Source organism: Podarcis vaucheri, assembly GCF_965113315.1.
Source record: "Podarcis vaucheri genome assembly, chromosome: 2".
Taxonomy (NCBI): Eukaryota; Metazoa; Chordata; class Lepidosauria; order Squamata; family Lacertidae; genus Podarcis; species Podarcis vaucheri.
In genome coordinates this window covers 53,588,320-53,606,796 of record NC_138760.1, presented here as the reverse complement: position 1 = coordinate 53,606,796, position 18,477 = coordinate 53,588,320, and the positions used below count along the sequence as shown (strand labels likewise).

Below are 18,477 nucleotides of genomic sequence, written 5' to 3'. Positions count from 1 at the left end.
ATCAAAAGATGAATTCATCAGAAATGAAATTGAACTGTATTTAAATATGAGGAAGCACAAGAGGGGAAATGGGTAGCTGGGCCTTAGAAAGACTGCAAAACAACTACAGGATTTCTATTACAGCTTTCAGGGCTCTTAAGGGATCACGGTAATGTAGCACATACATTCCAGGCTCTGTAGTATTTCTGGTGCATAAATTACATAGTTCACTTTTTAAAATCAAACAATGCAGAGCCTGGAGTAACTTAAAAACAACAACAACAACTAGCTCAACGAGCTGCCAGAGAATGTGACATTTGTTTTTTCCTCTGTATTGGGAAAAGTTCACACAGCCATCAAGATATTTATGAAATAAACTCAGTGTGTGAGAGGTTCAGGGTGGTTATTTTTTGTCAAGGTTGAACTCAGTGAAACAACTTCAGAGAGCAATAACTATTGGGAATCCAAGTTTAGTATGTAAGTAAATAATTTTCTTAGTCATTTTATAACATCCATTCAATAACAATGTTTTGATATCAATTCCACTTTAGCTAATAATATGCTTCTTGGTTACAATTTATTTGTATATCAGATCTATAAGCTACCTCCTCTCCTCCATTTATGCAATAATTTGCATTTATGAATATTTAATTCTCCCAGGTTCCATTGCAAACACATGTAAGAGGAAATGTGGAAAACCAAGAATATTTCAAGCATACTTTGGTAGTCATGGAACACTGACTGTATGAATTGAAACCAAACACTGATACAGGGGAAAATGTTTTTTTCAAAGTTCTAGTCTGAATATTGAGCTTTGTATGATTTGACCATTAAGCAGAATATTCTTTTGAATAGTTTGCATTTTGAAGAAAATTAAGATGCGTATTAGTGCATTTGGCCTTCAGTGATTCTGTATTACCTGGACACAGCAGTTTGCTTGAGTAAGAGCAAATGTGTTCTGGTAATAAAAATATGGATTTTTTTTCTTGGACTTCATCCTATTCCCAAAGCTATGCAGTAAGGAAAGTGGAAAGACTTGAAGCAACTCATACAGTTGACCTCGTGTGATAATCCTCCATCAGTTTCTGAACATTCTATTAAATATTCACAAGAGCATAAATAATTACTAATTTTAGGTGCTTAAGTTCAGCAGCAGGTTCTCCTAAAGCAACAGGCTTTTGAATCACTACAAACCAGAAACAAATTTAGCACCTTGGACAGCAGGACCCAACTCTGTACAACTTCCTTAGTCTGGGTCTGCATGCCCTGTTCTCTGATCCTTTGTACCACCCTCATGGACTGGACTTGGCTATAATCTTCTACCTGAAGTACAACAGGATTAATGACAGCCCCACTAACCTTCCACTTGGAACTATACCAACACTAGTGACAGTACCACATTGAATTCAATAGGACTTATTTCTGAATATGCATAGTTAGTTTAGGGTAGCACCTGGCTATCCCACTGACACTAAAAGAATAGGGCTGGACAACCTTAGAAGTTTGGTTGTATTTTTGGATGTTTTGAGGGTAATGCAAGCAACTCTTTTACTTGCCTTGCTTATTAGAGCTAAAGCTTAACTTGATTAATCAAATGCTCTTTAAATCCCAGCAAATGAAAACAGCTAGTACAACCAATGATTTGTCTTGTGGTGAGCAATTATGTACAAACTCTTTATCTACTGGAGTTTAAATCTGCAGAAAGAATGCAATCCTAAATTGTTCTGGTTGGGATTATTTTTTTAATGGAAAAGGAGATTCATTTTATTGAAGCGTGGAGTGAAATGTAGGTGTCAAGCAGAGGTTAAATAAATTTATTTGCATGCAGAGATTTTGTGGTTTGCCAGGGCCCAGAGAAAGATGATGAATAAAGAGAGGGGGCAAGGTCTTGGGTTCAAATAGGCCACAACTATTTGATTACAGATGCAAATAGGCTTTGGCATAGGCACTGGGTATGTATCATATCAGCCAACCAAAATGCAGGTTAATTAATGGTTGGGTCAGCCCTAGCTTGAGGGCTGTCCTATAATGCTCATCAATTCCAGGAGATCACACCATGACAACCATTTGGAGGGGAGCTATGGCCCATCAGCCCCCATCTGAGCTTCTAGACAGTAGTAAGCCCTCCCAGACCCCATTTCTTGTTACAGAAGGGGGCAGGCTCCCAATTTCTGCCAAGACTAAGGATGCAACCCATTGCCTTATCCATCAACAAGTTGTGACCACTGCTATGAGGTAGGTAAAAAAATTCAGACGACCCCAACTTGCCTGAAGGAAAATTTCTGCCTGGCCCTGAATACAGCAAGGTCCATAGCAAGGCCTCACACAAGGCTCACCTTTGGGCAGTAGCACAGACTATTGCATAGGGTGGGAAATCCAACTCTGACTAAGCTGGCTGGGGGTGGGTGTAGGGTCACAGCCTGCCTAAATACCTGGCAAGTGGACCTGAATAAAGACCTTGAGTGAGGCTCAGATTCTCACTCAAGTCTGATGTGTAGGCTACACTCCCTTGCCCATCTATGATTGGCTCATTCAAACAGGCAGCCACCCAGCAGTCTGTGCAACTGGTGCAGGAGAAGGGTATCCTCCAATGGTTGCACAGGGCAGGAGGAGGGACCCAGGCTGGTCCACGGCTGCCTCCTGTCACCATTCAACAGTAAACAGTCCTTTAAGAAGAACTATGCAGAGAGACCAACAGAAACAGCTTCAGTGGTATGCAAAACACATATGTAACCAGTGCTCAGCTCTTTCTTCTACTTCTAAAAGAAGTAATTCATAAACCATCTGTTTGTAGTAATTGTGACAGTACAGTTTATACAGCGAGAGGGAGATAGCTAACTCTATGTATCCTTTCAAATTCAGAGCAGTTATTTACAGGCCCAAGACACCACACCCATTAGAATACATTTGATTCTAAAGTCCAAACCTATGCCTTATTAAAATGAATGTAGGGAACAAGCCAAATTATTCCCTCTAACATCTTTTTCATATTGAAATATGAAGTATGTGGATTTCACATCTGAGCAAGAGATTTCTGACATTTCAAAGATGCATAACTTCCACAATTTGCTGGTAGCTTACTTATCCTTTGAAACCACAAGTTCTTAAAATGTATTATTATTAGAAAGAATCATAACGTCAGGTAAAGCACAGTGTAGAAAATAAGCAAGGTGGAGGTGGTCCTGCTAAAGTAATTCTTTTTTAAAAAATCAATTCTGTCTTAAGAGTTGATGAGCGTGCACTTAAAAGAAGAACACAAAAGTGCTTCTTGGAACGTTGCTACTTTGTTTTAATTAGGATTCCAAGCAGCGCTATCAAATGTTATGCCTTAGAATTGCTTCCAAAAGGAAGTGCAGTTTAATTCCATCACTCTTTATTGCAGGCCTACATATGCAGGAAGATTTAAAAAAGAACCAGAAAGGAATCAGGTCCACCCTCTCTGGTACATTTTTGCCTTGGTCCTCCCCTTCCCCATATCAAAGTAATATTTCGTTTCCACCTTCTCCCAGGAAGACAATATCTAGATGTTTTCCTTTTGCTTAAAAAGGTAAAGGGACCTCTGACCATTAGGTCCAGTCTCACTTTATTGGCCGAGGGAGCCGGCGTACAGCTTCCGGGTCATGTGGCCAGCATGACTAAGCCACTTCTGGTGAACCAGAGCAGCACACGGAAACGCCGTTTACCTTCCCGCCAGAGTGGTTTCTATTTATCTTGCTTGTTGTGCTTTCAAACTGCTAGGTTGGCAGGAGAAGGGACCAAGCAATGGGAGCTCACACCATCGTGGGGATTCGAACTGCTGACCTTCTGATCAGCAAGTCCTAGGCTCTGTGGTTTAACCCACAGCGTCACCCACATCCCTTTTTTCTTTTGCTTACATTTCCTTAAGTCAGTTTTCCCCAACCTGGCATGCTCCAGATGTTCAGGTTCTGCCACTCCCATTGGCCCCAGTATGCCCATTGGCCAGGGCTGATGGGAGTTGTAGTCCAAAACATATGAAGGGTCTCCGCTTGGGGAAGGCTGCCTTAGCTGTAAGAATGTTTAATATCTCCTGTTATTTTTTCCCATGTAATTCCTAAAGATTTGTAATATGCTCACCTTTACAATGATATCTGTTGAGTCACTTTGATAGTTTCTTTCTAAATTTTGTGGTTGTTATGCAGTGAGGATAATGCTTACAGTCATTTCCCAAAAGGTTGTTATGACTTTACCCAGGATGACGGCAATCTTTAAAAGGGCAAGGCAGCAAGATAGAGTATGTACTCTTCTTCCCTATGTGGGGTAGCAATGAAGATTCTACTTTTACCCTTCAGCAAATGGAAGAGGATGCTGGTCAAGGGCAGTGGTGCAATATAGTGCCTTAGAACAGAGGTGGGGATCCTCTGGCTCCAACTTATGACTCTCATCAGCCCAAGACAGCATGGTCAGGGATGATGGGAACTGCAGTCCAGGAACTTCTGGAAGATCACAAAGCATAAAGCTAATGCTATTCTAGGTTGAATCAACAGAAGTACGGTTTCCAGATCAAGGGAAGTAATACTACCACTCTATTCTGCCTTGGTCAGACCACATTTGGAGTACTGTGTTTAGTTTGGGCACCACAATTTAAGAAGGATGTTGAGAAGCTGGAAAGTGTGCAGAAGATGACAACCAAGATGATAAAGGGTATGGAAACCAAGCCTTATGAAGAACAGTTGAAGGAGCTGGGTATGTTTAGCCTGGAAAGAGGAGACTGGGAGGAGATATAATAGCCATCTTCAAATATCTTAAGGGGGGTCACACAGAAGATGGCGCAAGCTTGTTTTCTCCTGCTCTGGAGGGTAGGACTTGAATCAATGGCCTCAAGTTACAAGATAGGAGATTCCAACATCAAGAAGAGCTTTATGACAGTAAAGAGCTGACAGTGGAACAGACTCCCTTGGAATGTGGTGGACTCTCCTTCGTTGGAGGTTTTTAAGCAGAGGCTGGATGTTTTAGCTGAAAATTCCTACATTGCAGGGGGTTGAACTAGATTACCCTTGTAGTCCCTTCCAACTCTACAATTCTATGATTCTATGCACCATCTCTAAATGTAAATTTGGGTCTTATGTCCCCGGGCAGCATTATGAAAACAAATTGAAGAAAAATAAATAAAAATGAATGCTTCATTGCCTGATATTGTGTTCAACTGTTTCATCTGAAAGGAGAAATTCAAACTTTAAATGCAACCGATTCACCCCTAAATGCCATGGCATAATGGATAATGATAGTCAGTTACTGTTCTCATTCTCATTTTTCTGAATAACCTAATGATCCAAGGAACAGAAGCAGGAGCAGTCATTCTTCCCTACAATGTATGCACTTGGGGAAGGATTTCATGTTAAAATGCTTTCCTGCTTCTTGGTGGTCTCATGGAGTTCACGGATGCTTTAAACAGAGCTGCTCTTTCAATCACTGAGCATTTTTAAAAGTCAAACATGTCCCACTTGGACCTATCACTCCTATACTTGACCTGCCTGGCTCCACAATTCAAGGCACAATAGTATTGCAGAGAAACCTCATTTCACAGTTAAGTCTGAACTGTAGTTAATCTCTGGCTGTATTGACACAGTGAATTCACTTAAGTGACCCCTACTAAAGAAAATAAACTATAATGGGGAGAATTAGGCTACAATCCATAGAAGCTTACAACTCTAATGGAAGTTTTATCTCACCCCTGCCCCCCGGCCATAATCAGGCCTTCCACATATAATAAAAACCTGTGTTTTTTTTAAAGCTTGGGGAGCTTTAGAATTAAACGCAAGGCTAAGGACCTACTTTTACCAAGAAAAATGTTGACAGTTCCATGGACTTTTCAAACCCTTTCACACACCCTTTCAAATTGTTTGATAGATTGCAGTTCAGGTTTGCTGATGGGCTGGTTAGGGAAAATGCCTCATAGCACCCACCAATTCACACACACACACTGTCAATAATAGCTGCAGGGTAACAATATGCACTCACAGCTGCAGTCTGACTTAATTTAACACTAGCAAGCCACGTGGAATTGCCAAAGCTTTCTCCAAGTCAGCTAGGCTTTGAAAGTTATCACACTATAACATGCTTCTAACCTGAAGCCCTTATTAACATTTAAGGATTGGAAGGATTAATGTTTCTGAAAAAATGTTTCAAAACATAAGAGTGAAAGAACAGTAAATATATCATTTCAGCAGAAACAAGGAAATTGGCATCCCAGAAATGAAAACTTGTTTTGATCATGGATACAAATCAGCAGATGTCGTGCTGGCATAGTGAATATATGTTTAGATGCAATTGGAACTAGCACAGTGACTGATAAACTATCAAGCAATTGTTTTGACAATAACACAACAACACTACAGTAGCTCCTTTTTAAATTGTTCCAGTGAGTCATGCAAATGCATCTCCAATAATATTAGGCAAGTCCATTCATTTACACCAGTGTCTTTACTAAGTAAAATATTACTACTTCATATTGGATGGCATAGCACCAAGTATATTCTGATACTTCTGGTTATGGAAGTTCTAGGCATAATTACTGATCCTTTAAGTAAATTCTTTGCCATATAAACCAAGAGCCAACCCCAGCACAGGCCAAATAAGGTGGGCTATTGGGTGTCAATGAACAGTGCAAACTTTATTTGTTCGGGCTATATTATTCTGTTCTGCAAAGGAAATACATAGCTTTCTCTTTTTAGTTCCTTGTGTCAGTAGATGGTGAACCATAGGTGTTGCCAGCTTTGGGTGACCTCTTATGGCCTGATACGGACCGAGGGGGGGGGTACCTATTTCCCCCCTTCTTCTTTGCTGTCCGAGGCGATGACCTCAAGGGTACCACCGCACACCCACCCTCGAACCCCCTTCACCGTTGCACAAGCACCACACGTTTCCCAGACCTTTTCCTGAGCGAAATAAGCTCGAATATATATATATTCCCTATCCTTTCCTATGCCTATCTGCGCTCCATACTTAGAATGAGTAGACCGAGTGTTTCCCTTCTCCGCTTATTCCTATGGCCGCGCTTTGGCCAATCACAGCCATGCATTCGTCCTGCAGGAGCTAGCTCAGGGAGCTCTTGCACGCCTCATTTAACCTCCTGACGAGCTGCTGACGGCCCCCCACGGCGAGAACAATAGAACCGAAACTCCCGACCTCGTAAAACTGTCAAACCCTTGTTACAATGTATCCATTTCTACAAGAATGGATACATTCTGCTTCCGCTTTTGATCTAGGCTACGGGACGGACTGAAAGTCATCAGAACCTTTCAAAATTCATATAAAATCAACCACAGCTCCAATTTTCTTGCTCTTGGTGTCATTCGACTCAGTTTCCCCAGGACTCCATGATGTTGGCCGACTCCATAATCCTCGAGACGGCAAGTCACGTACACAGGAACTCCTTAATCCTGTCAGATCGCTCTGCCCAGCCCGTCCCCCGGGCAATACCAGGTGGCAGACAGCGCATATCAGTAACCCATTGTCCCACCGCCACCGGTACTCATGAAATGTGTATTTGTGTATGACCCTCGCTCTGCATATTCCCCCCTCCCTTCCCTCAAATGTAAATTAGTGTAACCCCACCTTTCTCTGAGATATTCATGACGTGTGTAATATATTCATGATGTAATCCATGAAACCCAACCTTCCCATAATGTATTCATGACGTTCCGCGCACTGTGTTATGGGACTTGGAGGGAACTTTTAAAAGTTTATGTCGCCCCATTCTCGGGGTTCAATCTCGCCTTGAACCTGTTGCGCAATAAACTTGGATCTTCGCATTTTGCTCCTGCGTCCGGCTGAGCTTCCTTTTCTTCCGCTAGAATCCACGGACTTGGTCCGATTGGCTGGGTGGCAGGGTAAATACGCACCCAGATTTTTTCCGTAACAGCTTGGCGCCCAACGTGGGGCTTGCGGTTCTCCCGGGTTGCTGACCGGAGGCCCCGAATTCTTCAGCCGGCTGCGGGCCAATTTGCCCGAGAAGACCCTTTTGGACCTCCGGCCATCTCCCGGGCGGTAATCGGAAGCCCCAGGAGTTCAGCCGGGGAGCAAAAGGGATCCAGCCGGCTCATTCATCGATCCCGGGATCGGATCGACGGGAAGACGCGTGAGTATAGGAAAATCCAGTGCACTGGTGGGAAGGGGTGGAAGTCTCCTGGCAACTGAATTCTCTGCCCTCCTCTCTATCGTACCTTCTTGCCTTTCTCTTGGTCCAGTCAGTGAGAGAGACCGTGGACCGCTGCTCGACCCGAAAAGGGGGTTCTGAGCTCTATCTCTTTATCTAAACCCTCCAGCCAGCCGCACCAATTGGGAGCCCGAAGGGTAAGACGGAGAGACCCGACTTGAAAGATAGCCGACTCTCCGCAAACGGGCATCCCAGTTGAAAGCAAGGGGTTGGAGCTCTCTTTCCGATCTTCCCGAGCGTCCTTTCTAGGGGGCAGGAAGTGGTCTTGCTTTCTATCCCAATCCCAGCCGCACCGGTCGGGCTACAATACCACGTGTACTGTAAGCCCGCTTCCGAAAGCAAGGGGGATTTTCGACCCAAACCTCTGTCCAGGGACCACCCGATCTGGCACCGCACGGTGCGGGCGTTCAGTAGGGCCCCTTTTCCTGAGTTGTGACGATAGGTAGGAGGTTGCCAGGAGGGAATAGCCCATGAGGAATTGGGCGGGATCGGCAGAGTGGAAAAGGGACCCCAGGTGAATGGTTAAGGAAAAAGGAAGTAAGGAATACCGGATAGCTAGAGCTCTTAAAAACCTCCCTAGGAAGTTGCCAAGCGACTAAAGACCTTTCATTTTACTAGTCCTTTGTCGAATAACCCTAGACCCACAAATCCTTATCGACCCCCTCCTCTCTCCTCTTTCCTATCTAGACACGCGTGAAATATACTATGGGTACCCAGGCTTCCAAACACGAGCGGACTCATTCTGGGAGGAAGGCTTCCCGGAAGCCATCCCGTTCCCAGAAGGATCCCGACTCCCCTCTTCAATTTGTCATCGCGTGTTGGAAGTCGATTCCTGGCCACAAATTGTTATCTAAGGAAAAACTAGAGGACCTCTGCTCCGGAACCTGGCCCGCCAGGACTGCCTCCGCCAGACCCGAACTGCGGTGGCCACCGGGGGGTTCGTTTAATGAAGAACGCTTGAACCACCTAAGGAAAGCCCTGATAGAAGAAAAACCCCGCCAGTTAGAATACCTGGCCACCTTTGAGGCCGTAAGGAGAATGCTCCAAGCCCCAAAGGGAACAACCTCTTACCAATTGCCTATATTAAATCCCGGGCGACTGCCAATGCCCCCCCCTTACGAAGATGACGATGTACGACAGACCCTGGTCCCCTTTTACTATCAAGGACCACCGCCGCAAGCCCCGACATCCAGCGACAGCGACTCCAGTAGTGGGGAGGAAACGGGGGAGGAGGATGAGGCACAAGACACCGAAAATAGGAGGGTCACACGACTACAAGCGAAAAAGGACAAGGGGGGGGCCAAACAAGTTAAAAACCCCGGACAAGCTAAAACTAAAATCCCCTCCTCTACTCACCACAACACCATTGAGGACTCTACCCAAGTCGGGAATAAACCCGCTCCCACGGAACCTCAAGGCTCCGAAAAAGGGACCCGGGGCCGTGATAAAGAGACTCCGGGGACTTCTGACCAAGTAAGCTCCACCGTGAGTTCTACTGCGGTCCAGATGCCCTTAAGGGCCCTGCCCATTCCTCCTCTCGACCCTGATGGGCCCCCGCGGATGGTTTACACGCATCAACCCTTCTATACCTCAGACCTGGTAACTTGGTCAAACCAGATGCCCTCATTGAGGGATGACCCGGACAAATGCCACCGCCAGGTCAGCGCTATCTTCTCCACACACAATCCCACCTGGCCCGATGTCCACGTCCTTCTGAATGCCCTCTTCAACGAGGCGGAGAAAGCGGACATTCTAACTAAAGCTGGGGAAGCCATAGAACTACCTGACTACCAAAGGGGACGGCCTCAGGGATTGCAAGCGCTCACAGCACAATGTCTCAGAGTAGAACCAGAATGGGACTATAATACCACTAACGGTATTTGGTGCTTAAACCTATTTAAAAAGGCCATTTTGGACGGTGTAAAGGCCGCCGGACAACGCACCGTTAATTGGACCAAAGTCCAGTCGGTCATGCAGGGACCAAATGAACACCCGTCCGATTATTACACTAGATTGGTCTCTGCCATTAAAACATGGGGAGGAATAGACCCCAACAACCCACAGCATGAAGTAATCATTAAAGGGTTCTTCAAGGATCAGGCTTGCCCAGATATCAGGAAAGCTCTGAATCTCCAAATTGGATACGATGGAAAGAGCGTAAGTGAAATCTTGTCCATCGCAAAATCTGTCTACAACTCTCGGGATGAAAGAAAGAAGAAGGAAACGAAGCCCGAGGTCGAACAAATACTAGCCTTAAGCATGGAACCTGCCTATGGTCCTAATCGAGGCAGGGGATTCCCTCGAGGAAAGGGAATCCGTGGAGGAGGAACCCCAAATCCCTATAGGCAATGGGGACCGGGGACTGGAGGATGCTATTACTGCCAGGAAGAGGGACACATAAAAAGATTCTGCCCCTACCTAAATGCGACACCCTACGGGGGACAGGAGCCTAAGCCTTTCCCTGTACGGATCACCCACCCTCCTTTCTCCCCGCAAGCCAACGTAACCCCAGGCTACAGCAACCACAACCCAGCGGCTTATACCCTACCGGCGGTCTCGAACCCGATCCCTCAATCCCGACCACAACCGGGACCCCGGACCCAAATGCCGGCCACCCAACTGCCAGCCATAGACCAGCCTGCCCACCCTTGGGCGAATGCTACTGCTCCTCCCTTGCACCCTCCAAACCAACCACCTCCCGATGATCAGAACACTTATTGACAATTAGAAGGGGATCCCGGTCAGACCCAAACCATCTGCCCTGTCCTTACATTGTCACCCGAAGACCCGGTCTGTACTATCGAGATAGACGGCCACCCTTACCAATGTCTACTGGACACAGGGGCCACCTATTCCACCCTAACCGACAGTCACCTGGAACCAGGGACAGTAACCAAGAAAGTAATGGGACTGGATGGGATACCCCGCACTTGCCCGCTCTCGCGACCGGACCAGCGGATCGGGGCCAAGGTCGGGCTCAACAGACCGGACCAGCTGATCGGGGCCAAGATCGGGCTCAACAGACCGGACCAGTTGATCGGGGCCAAGGTCGGGCTCAACAGACCGGACCAGACACCGCGACACCCAACTGGACGTCCGAAATCATCCCAGATACCAACACCATCAAGCTACGTTTCAGACGCGCCGACAACCACGCTTGACAGCTCCATTGACAGCTTGCTTCGTTTGACAGCTCCATTCACAGCTTGCTTCGTTTGACAGCTCCATTGACAGCTTGCTTCGTTTGACAGCTCCATTGACAGCTTGCTTCGTTTGACAGCTCCATTGACAGCTTGCTTCGTTTGACAGCTCCATTGACAGCTTGCTTCGTTTGACAGCTCCATTGACAGCTTGCTTCGTTTGACAGCTCCATTCACTACTTCCTTCGTTGACAGCTTCGCCTTTGACAGTTCATCTGACAGCTCCGTTCAACAGCGCTATTTGATACCTTCGCTTTGCAGCCTCACCCTGTCAGGCGCCTTCGTTCGTTCACGCATCCGAGCCATGCGCCTGGTCACCACCGCCCTTCTCCTCGCCACCTTATCCTGGGTCACGTCTACCTCATCAGACCATTGCACAGGACTACGAACAAACTACCACTTCTTGGACTATCATGAGGTCGAGACGGGAAGGTCTAACCCTGATCGAATGGGGGACTTTGATTTCTGCCTTCCCGAGTCCCGGACCTTGCTACGCCATTCCCTAGTTCCCCAACTCGCCGAAAACGAATATTGGGAACTTTTCATTCGAAACAAGGATTTACATCGTATCGGCTCTGCGGCTCTCACTCTTGACCACTCCTCTTACCGGCTGACCTGCAGAAATGGGACTTACCTTCTTTACGAGAGTGGAGAGGTCTCGCAAACCCCAAACTGGACCGAAGTCGAGACAGGAGGGGCTACTCACGCTTATACGGAATCAAGCCACCCCTCTGGAAACTTGATTTTCGGCTTCCAGTGCCTCCGCTCCACCCCAGAAACCCGGAAACCCCAACTCCAAGGACTCTGCCTACGGCGGTTCTGCTGTCTATGGGACTTAGGGGTCACTCATGAGTGGAGAGGGGCTGAATATCTCGAAGGGTGGCACCATTCTTTACACCCCTCGCGCTCCCCCTCATGGGACCACGTCGGACCCCTGCGATGCGGCGGTATCGCCAGGGATAGGCGACTACTGAACACCACCGACCCCCTCCATCCGGTTGGCACAGCACCCCGACAATTCGGCGCCGACCCGGCACTCCCGGGAGAAGACCTCCTGTCATCCTGGGAGCAAAACTCCTATATTAAGCTTCTCAGCCAGGTGGCGAAGGAGTCACCCTACCCGAACTGCTGGATTTGCGCTCACGCACCCAGCCATCTCCAACAGAGCCTCCCACTGGTCCCTGTACCAGTGACCTTAGAACAGTTCCGTTCCAGAAATGTTACCTCCTGGAACCTGACCGCACTCAACTTAACACATCAATACCTCTACCTCACCGGCCCTACGAAGGGACCCCTTTGCCGCAGCTTCTCAGGGGAAGGAACCTTCATCGGATCCAGTACATGCACCAACACTCTGGAAATCCTACCAACTGGACTGGTCACTGTCTCTAACACAAGAGACTCCCGAACTTTTCCTAACCTTACTGTTGCCTGGGCCGCTGCGGTTGGACACCCCTTGGACTGGAAGCCACAACCCGCAGACATCATGCTACTACAAACCTTTGCTTCAGGCCGAATGGAATCTTACCTCAGCGGCCTATTCTGGGTATGTGGGCACCGCGCTTATACCTGGGTGAGCCCACACATGTCCGGATCCTGCTTCATCGGCTACATCGTTCCCGGAATTAGAATATTACCACACCTACCGCCTGGAAGACAACGGAACAAAAGGGAGCAAAAGGAGCTGTCAGACCTGTCAGACGTTGCTGCGAATGGAGAGACCGTAGGCCGAGCACTCTTCCCCGCCTACGGTGCCGGTTCAAACCACGTGGATATTCTCCGACTCACCGACATCCTCCTTAAGTTCATGCAGGAGGCGACCCAGATCACAGACTCCCTCATGTCCGAACTATCCGAGGTAAGACAATTGAGCCTACAGACGAGAATCGCGACAGACTTCCTCTTGTCCAGTCAGGGAGGCACCTGCGCATTAATAGGCACAGAGTGCTGCACATACGTGACTGACCAGACCTTAAATATAACTGGACATTTGAATAATATCCATGAACTAGCAGGGAAGCTCCACGACATCCAGCATGAGGGGCTATCCGATGTGGACTTATGGGGATGGTTGCCCAAGCTGGGATGGCTCAGACAACTATTGAAAGTCGTGTTGTTTATCATTTTAACTGTCTTCCTTTGTGTCTCTATCTTGTGTTGCACTATGCATTGTATTACCCCTTGCTGCTCTCTCCTCCGACATTCTGCTTCTCCTAGTTCCTTTCCTCTTCGAGCCTATGCCCGCTCCCGACATGCTCCCACTTTCCCAGACTATGTACAGATGAGGCATTTAGGAGAAGGTGAATACGAGATCACCGAAATTTAGCGCTCAAATGGTGCGGAGAAAGGATTTGCAAGTTCTTACAGAACTTTAATGCAAATCTATCTCCGAATGGGGGACTGATACGGACCGAGGGGGGGGGTACCTATTTCCCCCCTTCTTCTTTGCTGTCCGAGGCGATGACCTCAAGGGTACCACCGCACACCCACCCTCGAACCCCCTTCACCGTTGCACAAGCACCACACGTTTCCCAGACCTTTTCCTGAGCGAAATAAGCTCGAATATATATATATTCCCTATCCTTTCCTATGCCTATCTGCGCTCCATACTTAGAATGAGTAGACCGAGTGTTTCCCTTCTCCGCTTATTCCTATGGCCGCGCTTTGGCCAATCACAGCCATGCATTCGTCCTGCAGGAGCTAGCTCAGGGAGCTCTTGCACGCCTCATTTAACCTCCTGACGAGCTGCTGACGGCCCCCCACGGTGAGAACAATAGAACCGAAACTCCCGACCTCGTAAAACTGTCAAACCCTTGTTACAATGTATCCATTTCTACAAGAATGGATACATTCTGCTTCCGCTTTTGATCTAGGCTACGGGACGGACTGAAAGTCATCAGAACCTTTCAAAATTCATATAAAATCAACCACAGCTCCAATTTTCTTGCTCTTGGTGTCATTCGACTCAGTTTCCCCAGGACTCCATGATGTTGGCCGACTCCATAATCCTCGAGACGGCAAGTCACGTACACAGGAACTCCTTAATCCTGTCAGATCGCTCTGCCCAGCCCGTCCCCCGGGCAATACCAGGTGGCAGACAGCGCATATCAGTAACCCATTGTCCCACCGCCACCGGTACTCATGAAATGTGTATTTGTGTATGACCCTCGCTCTGCATATTCCCCCCTCCCTTCCCTCAAATGTAAATTAGTGTAACCCCACCTTTCTCTGAGATATTCATGACGTGTGTAATATATTCATGATGTAATCCATGAAACCCAACCTTCCCATAATGTATTCATGACGTTCCGCGCACTGTGTTATGGGACTTGGAGGGAACTTTTAAAAGTTTATGTCGCCCCATTCTCGGGGTTCAATCTCGCCTTGAACCTGTTGCGCAATAAACTTGGATCTTCGCATTTTGCTCCTGCGTCCGGCTGAGCTTCCTTTTCTTCCGCTAGAATCCACGGACTTGGTCCGATTGGCTGGGTGGCAGGGTAAATACGCACCCAGATTTTTTCCGTAACATGGCCCATTGCGGAAGGTACCTGAATTGCATAAACTTGAAAGATGGACACCGTATGAATCAGTTTCTGCATATTAAAATTAAGCGGAGAAAAATAAAACACTTGGCACTTTGGAGCTGAAAGCCAGAGATTACTAAGTGGGTGCCTACTGGTTTTTTACATGCATTTATTTAATGATTTATAAACCAGCTTTCCAATAAATGCTTCCAAAGTGGTGTAACAACAAAAGAACATATATAGTAAAAAAAATAAATGTATATATAGTAATATAAAAGTTTTACAGGGCATTCTAGTGCTGGATTGATGCTGTTTTAGATGGATGACCTGAATGTATGCCTACTTGCTTTCACATGTTCTATATTTGTAAACAAAGAATAGTCTACAGCAGGGGTTGCCAAAAGTTCTACCTGCAGAGCCTACTTGAGATATGTGAAAATAACTAAGGCCCACTAAACGGCAGTGCAGGGACAGAGCCAGCCACAAAATGAAGGCAGGTGGAGGCAAAGCTTGGTATAATCAGCTGGGGATCACCAACATCACTTTCTACCAATATCTAGTCCATATTTGGAAATTTCTAAATTCTTTGCCACATTGTTTTCCTTGTAGCAAGGAGTTCTATAGCTTAGTTTTCCATATCCTGAGAACAGACAATTTGCTCCTGAAGTATTGTGACAGCCTCACCATTTTCCGCAGAATTGGCTGATCCAAAGACTCTAAGTGGAAGAGGCTATATCTGTATTTCACCTTTCTCATCACTACATGCCTCTCAAAGTATTTTTACCTGTCTCTTATCATTTCTTCTTCCATTCTCCTTTCACACTCAACTTTCATCTCATTCCCACCTCCACCCCCCAAATTGCCAGATTCTTTTATCCTTCTTCTCTAGTCTTTTTACACTTACTTCTTCCTCTTATAAGAGCTTTCCTCTCTTATTCTCTTCATTTCTATTCCTAGTCTGTTTGTTACAATTATTGTTAATAAAAACCTTTTATTTCACTTTCTAATTTCCATCAACAACTTCTCTAGATCTTTCCCCTCAGAGAAGGGAGACTTTCCTTCCTTCTCCATCCACCTCCATGCAGTTCTCTTTCTCCTAGTCTCCTCTACATAGCGTGCAAGAGGTGCTGGCATGGATCTAATCAAAAGACTATGGCAAGGGTTGGAGGCAGGGCAGGCAAGTGAGTAGGCACTGCACTGTTTGTTGCACTGAGGCCCACCTGAAAATGGTCCAAAGCCCACAGGTGAGTCTTAGCCCACTGTATGAGAAACACTGGCCTATAGCACTTGTGATTAGTGAAGAAACTGGCCTATGATTTACCTTAGAATGTCCTGCATTGTTACTAGATGTATGGATGGAAAGATAGATGCCATATAGATAATGCTTAAGGAATTCTATATATGAGAACTCTGATACAAACAGACCTGATCTACACCTCCTAAACTAATGTGCAGATAAGAACTTAGTTGCACACCAGTTCTCATACTTCCCAGATGATTGGATGCAGTTCTTGGCTTAAAAAAAGTATCACAATATATTAGAAATCCATAGTTTCAGAGGGAAATCATAATATGAGAGAAAAAATACATTTAGAATGTATATTTTAATGCATGTTAAATGTACATTTTTATGCTGATCTTTTTAAATTGCAGATTAATGCAGAATCAGAACAGAACAGATTTATGGGTGAATACATATGGAAATGACATGGAAATGAAATAAACTTGTTTCACTTATACCTAGTTGATGGATAGACTGGGGCAGTGTAGCAAATATTAGTGTGTCTGTATAACTTTGTTAAAAACTTGCTTCAAGTTCTGTTTTTCATGTGTCAAACAAGGTTAATTTATGTTAAAAACATTACAGTTATTGAAGAGGGGTCTTAGAAAAGAGGTAAGGAGACTGGTTATGTCAAGGGCTATGTGACAGTTGCTATGATACAAAGAGTGTTCTTCTGCCAACACCAGACAAAGCACTAGCAAACTAGCATGTCACAGCAGAGACTGCCCCAGGCTCCCACATCATAAGGAGACCTCCTTCTCTGAAATACCACATTAAATTCCTTTGCACGTTGATATTCAAACAAGAGGGAGAAATTGAAATCACTATTCTGATGCAAAAATGGTTTGATATAGGGAAAAGAACTGTGGATGAGAATATGAACAAGATAAGATTTGGGTCATCACCATAAGGGACTTATTTCTCAATTAAAAATTCAGCACATCTCTTCAGATGCCAGTCATCACCTCCTGGTGCAGCACTAGGGACTAGCCTTGACATTTTGTCCTATGAACTACTGGCTCTCTCATGAAGCAACACTTAAAACAAAGCTCAAATACCTTTGCAGCTTCATGCCAGTGTAAGCCACACTTTAGTCACTTAAGAGCTAATTAATGCCAAGAACTGATGGGTTGTATCCAACTGGTGTCTCTCTGCTGATGGAAGGCTCTCTGATCCAGTGGTACCTTCTTCTAGTGGAACATGGATAGAGAGAATATCCTGCAATGCCCCTTCCTCCTGAAGCCCATCATCCCAACCCTGGGTTTGAGGATCACCTTCACCATTGCCAAAGATTGCCTCAGTCTGCTGGAACAAAGAGTTCTTGGCTGGAGAAGCATCAATTGGATACAAGTCTAAGTATTCTTCCGATGAGGAGCCAAATGATAACACTATGGATGCTGTGGGCAGGTGTTAACAGTTCTGCTTTGGGCAGCTCTTTAAGAACAGATAGCAGTATACAGGGATATTAGAATGAATTTTAATATTACAAGACTGAACCCAGGATTCTAGAGGCCCAAAGATATTGGCCTGGCCTACTGCTATCCAGCTGTTACCCGCTTGCAGTCCTGATCATAAGGACAGAGGCACACCCCAGCCAGCAGGTACATGTCTGCTTCATATCAAGGTTTCCACTTCCTTCTCCAATAATGTAGTAAAAATCATACTGTGTCCTGACATCACATTGTGCATTTCCTACCTGCACCATGCAATGTTGCAACACCAGGTGAGGAAGGCAAGAGATATACATACGATGCTATCAGGGCACAAGCTATGGAGAAGGAAAAGGAGAATGTGACATGGGGCTGTTATTTTCTGTGGCGGCCTCCTCTTTTTCATCACATTGTTTTGAGTTTGGTTGCAACTTTCAAGGACAAGTGGGGCATATCTGGGTCTTCCTTACCATTGGATTAAAGCTACTGAGGCATTAGAAAAGTTTGAGGTGAACAGTATACACAGCGTTTGTCAAATGAAAAGTGCCAGGTGCCTCACCTCTTCACAGGATCTGGCCTCCTCTACACTACTAATAGGATTCCTCCCATCCCCACAACTGTTCTAGTTTGGAACAGCAGCAAAAAGGATATTATAGAACTGGAAGTATGTCTAGAGTTTCTCTATATGGTTCCCTGGGGTCAATGTTACTGATTCACCACTTACAAGAAGTTATATAACAAGTTTCAGAAAATATAACTGCAGTAAGTGGCAGAGCAATGACTGTCCCCCACCTCAGTGAACAATATTTAAGCTTGAAAACTTTAACAAGTTATGAGGGGGTGAGCATAAGAAGATAGAATGAAAAATGCTACAAAATATATATCT

General features: G+C 45.8%; 2 protein-coding genes across 6 annotated transcripts in view; one reads left to right on the top strand and one right to left on the bottom strand.

Annotated features, from left to right (window-relative positions):
• DOCK2 (dedicator of cytokinesis 2) overlaps positions 1-18,477 on the bottom strand; it is a 258,167-nt gene that overhangs the window by 120,615 nt on the left and 119,075 nt on the right. The gene's annotated exons all lie outside the window — the stretch shown is intronic.
• Positions 1-18,477, top strand: part of INSYN2B (inhibitory synaptic factor family member 2B) — an 86,549-nt gene that overhangs the window by 36,058 nt on the left and 32,014 nt on the right. The window contains exon 2 of one of the 3 annotated variants that reach the window (XM_082213055.1): positions 2,130-2,214. The exons of the other annotated variants lie outside the window; for them this stretch is intronic. The gene's annotated coding sequence lies outside the window, so the exon portion shown is untranslated. The remainder of the gene's footprint in view (positions 1-2,129; positions 2,215-18,477) is intronic. 3 annotated transcript variants of the gene reach the window in all.